The 9,802-nt window shown below is 34.6% G+C and overlaps 1 non-coding gene across 1 annotated transcript; it reads right to left on the bottom strand.

Annotated features, from left to right (window-relative positions):
- Positions 1-6,097: 6,097 nt before the first annotated feature.
- Positions 6,098-6,204, bottom strand: LOC131175122 (small nucleolar RNA R71). Its single transcript, XR_009145283.1, has one exon. It is a non-coding gene; the product is annotated as a small nucleolar RNA R71 (small nucleolar RNA).
- Positions 6,205-9,802: the final 3,598 nt, after the last annotated feature.

The raw sequence follows: 9,802 nt of genomic DNA on the forward strand, positions 1-9,802 counted from the left end.
AAGTATAACAATCTAAAAGAATGCAATGCCATGGTGAAAACCAACTCAAGCTCAAAATATATTTGGCACTTAAGGTTATGTCATGTTGCAAAAGATAGGATTGCAAAATTGGAGAAAATGGAGATTTTATCCTCATTGGGCTTTGAGCCTACTCCAACTTGTGAATCTTGTCTTCAAGGCAAAATGACTAGATCACCCTTTGTTGGACAAGGGCTAAGGGCTGAAAATATTTTGGAGCTAATAGATAGTGATGTATGTGGTCCATTTAAGGAAATGGCTAGAGGCAGTTTTCATTACTTTATTACCTTTACTGATGATAAATCAAGGTTTGGGTATTTGTATTTGATGAAATACAAACATGAATCTTTTGAAAAGTTCAAAGAATCTAAATCTGAAGTAGAAAATCAAACAAGAAAGAGTATTAAAGCTCTTCGATCAGATCGTGGAGGTGAATATTTAAGTACTGAATTTGATGAATACTTGAGAGAGCATGGCATTGTTTCCCAGCTGACTCCTCCAGGAACGCCACAGCTGAATGGTGTATCTGAAAGGATAAATTGTACCTTATTGGATATGGTACGTAGTATGATGAGCTATACTGATATGCCAATCTCCTTTTGGGGATTCGCATTAGAATCAACTTTGTATATTCTGAATAGGATTCCATCAAAATCAGTATCTTCCACACCTTATGAGATATGGCATGGAAGACAACCAAGTCTTAAGCATGTTAAGATTTGGGGTTGTCCAGCTTATATCAAAAAGCTGAACACTGATAAATTGGAAACCAGATCAAAAAAAAGTCGATTTATTGGATATCCAAAAGATAGTTTTGGATATTATTTTTATTTTCGTACTTCACAAAAGGTTGTGATAAGTAGAGATGCCACATTTCTTGAACAAACTATTGTTCAAGAAGGAGGCAAAGGAAGGCAAATAGAGTTAAAATTGAAGAATTCTGACCAACCAACAGATCAGATGGATATAGATCCATCTAGTCAACCTACACCTATTGATGAAACATCTACAGCTGTTCCTCATAGAACAACTAGGGTATCTCACCCACCAGTGAGATATGGTTTCTTTTATTAAGAATAACAAGAGTTGTCTACTCATGAAGAAGTAGATCATGGAGATGATCCACTTACCTATGAAGAAGCTATATCAGATATAGGCTCTTCAAAATGGATTAATGCTATGAAATCCGAGATTGATTCCATGTATAAGAATTAAGTTTGGGATCTTGTTGACCCACCTGAAGGTATTGTCCCTATAGGAAACAAATGGGTTTTCAAGAAGAAAATTGGTTTTGATGGAAAGGCAGAGACCTATGAGGCAAGGCTAGTAGCGAAAGGGTTTCGCCAAAGGCAAAGAATCGACTATGAGGATACTTTCTCACCTGTTGCCATGCTTAAATCAATTAGGATTCTATTAGCAATAGCTGCACACTATGATTATGAGATTTGGCAGATGGATGTCAAAATAGCTTTTCTCAATGGATACATTGAAGAAAACATTTTCATGGAACAACCAAGGGGCTTTTGAATCCCAAGATGGTTCCAAAGTGCGCAAGCTAAAGCGATCCATTTATGTGTTGAAACAAGCTTCGAGGAGTTGGAACATCCGTTTTGATGAAGCCATTAAGTCATTTGATTTTATCAAAAATGAGGATGAGCCATGTGTATATAAGAAGGTTAGTGACAATGCTATCACTTTCCTTGTCTTATATGTGGATGACATTTTGTTGATGGGTAATGACACAGGTATGTTGACAACTGTAAAGGTATGGTTGTCAAATACATTCTCCATGAAAGACTTAGGGGAGGCAACCTATATTATTGGGATTCGCATCTATAGAGATAGAGTGAAAAGAATAATTGGTTTATCCCAAAGTCTATACTTAGAAAAGGTGTTAAAGAGGTTTAACATGCTTGATTCCAAGAGAGGATTGTTACTAGTGAGACATAGTATCCATCTTTTTAAAGAGATGTCTCCAAAGACACCTGAAGAAAGAGATAAAATGACCAGAATTCCATATGCTTCGGCTATTGGAAGTTTGATGTATGCAATGTTGTGTACTAGGCTGGATATCGCATATGTTGTTAGTTTGACTAGCAGGTATCAATCCAATCCAGGTTTGGAACACTAGATAGCTGTTAAGAATATCCTTAATTACTTGAGAAGAACTAAGGATTTATTCTTGATATATGGAGGTGGAGACTTGCAATTGGATGGTTATACTGATTCTAATTTCCAATCAGATATCGATGATAGAAAATCTATCTCTAGGTTTGTGTTCATTTGTAATGGAAGTGCAGTCAGTTGGAAGAGTTCCAAACAGAGTACGACTGCTGATTCCACTACTGAGGCTGAGTATATTGCTGCATCAGATGCTGCAAAAGAAGCTGTTTGGATATAAGGAACTCCGGTCTTACTAGAAATCTAAATACATAGAAATGCGCTACCACATTATCAGAGAGATAGTTGGGCAAGGTGATATAGCCATGCAGAAAATAGCATCAGCTGAAAAATCCAGCTGATCCATTCACTAAGCCTTTATCACAAGCTTAGTTAGACTGACATCTTGAGAAGATGGGTCTAAGGTATTGTAATGAATGGCTCTAGTGCTAGTGGGAGATTGTTAGTAGTATGCCCTAGAGCATATCATTAAGTATGTATCTTGTACATGTTTTATTAATAAAATGCATTTTCACTTTTCCGTTTACATAATATATTTATGTGTAATAGAAAAGGTCCATTGATATTTTGTTAGAAATTCTATTCTTAATTTGTTAAGAATATGAGTGACAGTATTTCTAGCACAAATTATCATAAATAGGTTCACAATCGAGGATACTTCACAATAAGGACATGACTTATCCAAAAAGATTGTAATCATGTTTGTTCCCAAGTTATTGGTATGAGATGTAAATAAGTTTCCCAAGTTACTTAAATGAGATGTAAATAAGCTTGTTTACATCTCATATAAATAACTTGGGAAGAAACATGATTACAATCTTTTTGGATAAGTCATGTCCTTATTGTGAAGTATCCTCAATTGTGAACCTATTTATGATACTTTGTGCTAGAAATACTGTCACTCATATTCTTAACAACTTAAGAATAGAATTTCTAACAAAATATCAATGGACCTTTTCTATTACACATAAATATATTATGTAAACGGAAAAGTGAAAATGCATTTTATTAATAAAACATGTACAAGATACATACTAAATGATATGCTCAAGGGCATACTACTAACACAAACATAGATCCTAATACATATTAAAAGTGTTTTAATATACAATTGAGCATTGAAATTAATTAGGCACATAATAGATGTGGCATGATGCATGAAACCCTAGAAGAAATTTTTGAAATTCAATGCTCTAATCTAACTATAATTGTGTGACAAAAGAGAAGTACCAATTTCAAATAAAAAAGAAAAGGAATTTCTATCTCCCCTAAGATTTGCAAAGAGCTGTAATTATTGTGCCTTCATAAATTAACCTTGTGTTTTGGTATGTATTGATTTAAAATTTTATGGAACTTTAATTGTGTGAGCTTAATTGATTTCAAGCCTTTTGTTTTGTGTTGGAAAATTGTTGATATATTGGTATGGTGTTGATGGAATTTTTTGTGATGGTTATTACCTTACTTTCCTCTTCTTTCAAACTTTTAATCTTTTGTTAGAGAATGTTGTGATAAGGTGAAGGTATGGAACTTCTAACTGGAGTTGATTGAGAATTTAAGTCATGCTTGAGGATAAGCATGGAATAAGTGTGGGGGAATTTGATAAGTGCATAATTTATTAATTTTACTTCCATCACATTGAGTGTTTCTAGGGTATCTTTATGCCTAATTTAGTTGATTAAAGTATAATTATCAATTAGGCATATGTTTAGAGCGTTGTTGGAATAATTGTGTTAAATGGAGAAATTGTTAGCATTTGCATTAATCTAACTCTTTCTGTATTTTTTAGGGTTTTGATGAAGTCCCAAAACATAGAAGTGTGGAAGGAAGCTTGGAAAGATCGAATGATTGAGAAGCATTGTTGATACAAAGTACACGGGTCTTGTAAGCATAACCATGGACCCGTGTAACATTCTGCCAGAAGAAATCTAGAGAACTGAGAAAGAAACAAAGTACACGGGCCATGTAACTTGACCCGTGTAACTTTCTGTGCCAATACGAAACATACAAATTTAGCTCCAGTAAGTTACACGGCCCTGGGCCGTGTAGTGATACACAGGCCGTGTATCTGTCGACAGTCAGTTTCCTGATTTTGCTCCAGTTGCAGTTTTTGACAGAGACTCTAAAAACCTAACCTAGACCATTTATTATAAATAGAAAATACAACATTCAGACGCCTACAAACCTTCAGAACCAAAATCCAGCAGCCTCTCCATTCTTCTTTGAGAATTCTTCTTTTTCTTCTTTAATTTTCCGTAAGCCATGAACATGAGTGGCTAAGTTTTTAATTCAGTTCAAGGGATTCAAGTTCTTTTACTTGATTTGTGAGACCAGGTTCTCAATTTAATTTATGTCTTTTTCAATATCTAGTGTTTTCTGATTTTATTGTCTTTAATCTATTGAATGATTTGCTAGAAAGGCCTAGTAGTTAATTGTTTGATGTGATCAATTGCTAGTTCATCTTCATAATCCGTAATTATTGTGTAACCTAAGGTTTAGGTTTTATTAAGCAATTAGGTTTTATTGATTATGATCCCAATTTTTGATAATAACCTAAGGAAACAACAGGGTGAATTAAATGATTTATGCTTCATAGATTGTTGTTCAGCTTAACTACTTCCTATTCTTAAAGCAGTTATTAATTTGATGAGGATTGCTTAATACCAATTTAGTTAATAATTAGAGTCAACAAGAGTGCTGGGCTCGAATTGATGAGTATAAGGAAGTCAGGGGTTTACCTCGCTATTTGGTAAATCTACATTAAGTATTCAATAAGATATAATTGTATTTCTTTTGTCTATGATCGAATCAATGCATTTGAATGCGAATTACATTGGACTAAAGTTTGTTTAATTCGAGACTTTCTTATTTAATTTTAGATCTTAATTTTCGATTTTTGATTTCGTCTTTGGATTGTGAATTACCCCCCTCCCCAACATTTTTTTCTTTTTTCCATTACACAAGTGCATGAAATTTAATAATTCAGTCTCGAGGGTTCAACCTGGACTTACCACTTATTGCAGAAAATATTTCATAATTGGTGATTTCAGTTAATTTAATTTCTGGTGGATTCGACAACCATCAAGAATTTTAACGTCGTTGCCGGGGACTGAAATTTATTGGATTTTGTGTTTTTAGTGTTAGGGTATTTTGTTATTAATTTTGTTTGTGAAGTGCTGTTATTTTTAGGTTTTTGAAAAAAAAATTTACGGTGTTACTATTCATTAAGAATTTTGGTTGAATTTGGAGGGCGGCCCATACCTATTTTGAAGGAAACGACGCTCTGATCAAGACCAATCAATCCATAGGATTCTTTGGCCCCACCTTCTTGAGGCTAAATTCTATTGTTTTCTAGGGCTTTGAGGCATTTTTCTGTTTTTACTTTGATTTCTCTTTATTTATGACAAGAACTTCTCAATCTGGTGAGTTGATCTTTAATCCAGAAGTAGAAAAAATAGCTAAACAGTTGAGAAAATTGGCTAAGCAAGCTAGGCAGATTCCGAGTACATCTGAAGGAGTCCAATCTCCGAAGGAGCTAAGTTCGGATTCGGAATTGAAAGAGTTGGCTGCTCCTGATCTAAACCAATAATCTTTGTGTATTAAATACCCTGCTTTAAATATTGCTTTTGAGTTGAAATCTGGACGAATCCATTTGTTGCCTAAGTTTCATGGTCTTGCAGGTGAGGATCCACATAAGCATCTAAAGGAATTTCATGTCGTGTGTTCCAGCATGAAACCTCAAGGAGTTTCAGAGGATCAGATCAAGCTTCGGGCTTTCCCTTTCTCACTGGAGGGCACAGCTAAGGATTGGTTGTATTACCTTCCTTGTGGATCTGTGAACTCATGGAATGGGATGAAGCAGATATTTTTGGAGAAGTATTTTCCTGCTTCCAGTGCTGCCAACATAAGAAAAGAAATTTGTGGCATCCAGCAGTACAATGGAGAGAGTTTGTATGAGTATTGGGAGAGATTTAAGAAGCTGTGTGCAAGCTATCCCCATCATCAAATATGTGAGCAGCTATTGATTCAATATTTCTATGAGGGACTACTACCAATGGACCGTAATATGATAGATGCTGCTAGTGGAGGAGCTTTGGTTGACAAGACATTAGAAGAGGCAAGGAGGCTGATTGCTAACATGGCAGCAAATTCTCAATAGTTTGGAATGAGAATGGATCACACACCCATGAAGGTTAATGAGGTAAGTACATCTAATCTTGAGAAATAAATTTCTGATTTAACTTCTTTGGTGAGGCAGTTGGCTGTAGGGAATATGCAAACTATTAAGGTATGTGGAATTTGTTCAGGTTCGGGTCATGCTACTGATATGTGTCCTGCGTTATAAAAGGATGAATCAATGCAACATGCTATTGTAGTAGGACATTATGGACAGCCACAACGCCGGTATGATCCCTTTTCTAGTACCTATAATCCAGGATGGCGAGATCATCCCAATCTGAGTTATGGGAATCAACCGGTGCAAAACTGATACCTACAGCAAAGACCACAAGTGAATCAACCACCTCCACCTCCACCTCCCTCAAATCAAGGTATGTCACTTGATGAAATTGTTAAGGCTTTGGCTAAGAATACCCAACAGTTTCAACAGGAGACTAGAAATAACATTCAAAACATAGAGAGGCAGATTGGTCAGTTAGCTTCATCTTTGACAAGCTGAAAACTCAAGGTTCTGAAAAGCTCCCATCATAAAGAGTCATGAACCCCAGAGAAAATGCTAGTGCGATACTATTGCAGAGTGGGAAAGAAGTTGATAATCAGACTCCACATGAGTCAATAAAAAAGATAAAGCAAGGAGAAAAAGAGTCTGAAGTTCCTAAAATTGAGGTAAATACTAAACCTAAACTGAATAAGGTTAATAATTATGTTCTTCCTCCATTCCCCTGCAGGTTGGCCAAGATGAAGAAAAAAGAATAAGAGAAAGAAATTTTGGAGACTTTTAGGAAAGTACAGGTGAATATACCTTTACTTGATGCGATCATGTGACACTCCTTACCCATTTACAGTGTAGCCGAGCAAAATATGTCACACAGTGTGCCGGAGTACCATATCTTATTTCATTACAATTTACTATTTCTTAATTTATTTATTTATTCATTTATTAGTCACAAAGTGAAATTTATGCCATTTAATTTATTTATTAAAATTATGAATTAATTTAAGGTTCCGAAAATTTTTCAAAAAATCCAGCAGAGTGCCAGCTAAAAATGGAGAAAACAGTTCTTCGGAACCTGTGAAAAACACTTTCAATAATTGTTCAAATCACAACTCCAATTCTCACATCAATTTACAACATTTTCTTAATAATTCCTCCATTTGTCATTCATTCATTTCACATCATCATCATGCTCAAATCATAAATAAATTCTCATATGTTATTTATAATCAGAAGTTACAAATACTTACATTAACACAAAATTATATTACATTTGTTTGAAATATACATGATAAAATAAGAGTTTAATTACAAAACTTACAAAAATCACAAAACACAAAATGGGACCTAGTGTCCTACCAATGCACTGTAGCCTGTGAGGTGACACAGATACTATGCAGAACTGTGAACGGCCTTACCCAGTTTGTGGTCCAGTGGTCTCTCTGTCCAAATCTTCAGTACCAACGCGTTGCAAAAGCGACGCGCTAAGCATAAAGCTTAGTGGTGCCAATAATACAAGAAAATATAATATGCGAATAAAAATAATAATTTCCTAGTTATTGTGTTCATAAAAAAATGAATAATTACTAACTTATTGTTTAGTCGAAGGCTAATTATATTTTATGATATTAACTTCTTCATGCATTTTGTTAATTGTTTTCTTGATGATTTTTTAGCTTCTTTATATTTTATTGTAATCACTCTTGATCATTATCTTGATATTTCATTAGTCAACTAAAATGTTGTCTTTTTCATAGATAATAGCTATGTTGGTTCAAATATCACCAACATACCATATTTTGCATTCTAAAGTTGTTGGAATTGGTTGTCAATTTCATTTCAAAGCTTAGTGTTAGTTATTCACAATTTTCAAATTTCAAGCATTAAGTTTACTGTTCCATTGGTCATTTGTACAGTAGGAATTTGGCAAAATTGTCTTCATGAAAGTTGTTCCTTATTGTGTCTAGTTACATTTCTTTTTTTGAATCACTCCATTTAGAGTTTTGTAGCTCAAGTTATGGCCTAAATACCATAACTAGCCGGATTGCAAATTTTCCAAATTTTCTAGACAGAACCAAGTCTACAATGTTTTGTACACTGACTACAGGTCAGTTTTTTAACATGTTATGATCAAAATTTAGGTTTGGTTTCTTCATGAAAGTTTTAGGTCTATGTCTCATCTATCTACTGGTAAAAGTTCAGGTCAATTGGACTTTACTACACTGAGTTATGACCAAATGAATAAATACTATTTATTTGGTCATTTTACCCAAGCAGAATGCAAGTCACCCGGATTAGGGCAATTTTTAGGTCAACTTGTTTTAGTTTTTTGGCCAGGGTTTCTTCACTAAAGTTGTGCCATTATGTGTCTAGTTTCATGTACAATTAGTTTTGCACCAATTGAACCTATACAACTCCATTTATAGCTGCCCAAACCTGATGGACTCACAACCAGTCCTGCAGGTTACCAAGGGCAGCATGCCTAAGTTCAACTCCAACATCCTTACTCACTTCAATTCCTCCTCACACACATTCAAATGGTCACTAATTGACCATTACAATGTTAACATATGATTACATGAGAAAACCCTAGTGTTGTTCAAGTGTCCACATTTTCAAGGTTCATTCATGCATCACACTTACATTTCACTTACTCTTACATGTTCAAGCACTCATCTCATGCTATGGGCTACTCATAAACACTTTACTTCAAGTAAATTCATCAAACCCTAACCACCCTTAAGCTTCCAAAATTGTAGGGGTGAATATACATAAGTTTTATTTTGTTTTTCTTACAATTTCCATTTATCTCATGTTAATAAACATGAATTAAACAAGAATGGAAGGAGATTGGTTACTAACCTTATTGGAGCTACTCCCAAGCTTGCCAAAACCTCTCTTTTTCCTCTTCAAATTGCTATCCAAGGCTTGCTCTAGTGGTAGGGACAATTTTTCATGAAGAGAAGTTAGGGTTTAGAGGTGATTTGGTGGGTTGTTTCAAGCTTGCCTTAAGCTTTCATGGAGGAATGGGTTAGGGAGGGGGAATATGAGAGTCACGGCTGGAAATGGGAAAGGGAAGAAACAGATTGGTTTCTTCAAATTTTTAGCCTATTTTATGCTTTTTAAGTGGTTTATGGACATGTGTCACAATGTGATTGGGTGGGAGTGCTTTAGTGACATTGTGTGATGTCATAATTGATATTTTCTTTCATTTTCTTTTCTTTTCTTTTCTTCTCTACTCATTTTCAATTTAATTTTTAGAAATATTTATTCATATTTTATGTTATGATAATTATTTACTTAACTGGACAAGTCGGCTAAAAATCATCTCTGAAAATGAAATGACCAAAATGCCCTCCGTTTGGCTTAACAGACTAAAATTGTCTGTACCAATTGAAAAATTTTTCTAAGCATTTTCTTGGCATTCTAATG

Source organism: Hevea brasiliensis, chromosome 16, assembly GCF_030052815.1.
Source record: "Hevea brasiliensis isolate MT/VB/25A 57/8 chromosome 16, ASM3005281v1, whole genome shotgun sequence".
NCBI lineage: Eukaryota > Viridiplantae > Streptophyta > Magnoliopsida > Malpighiales > Euphorbiaceae > Hevea > Hevea brasiliensis.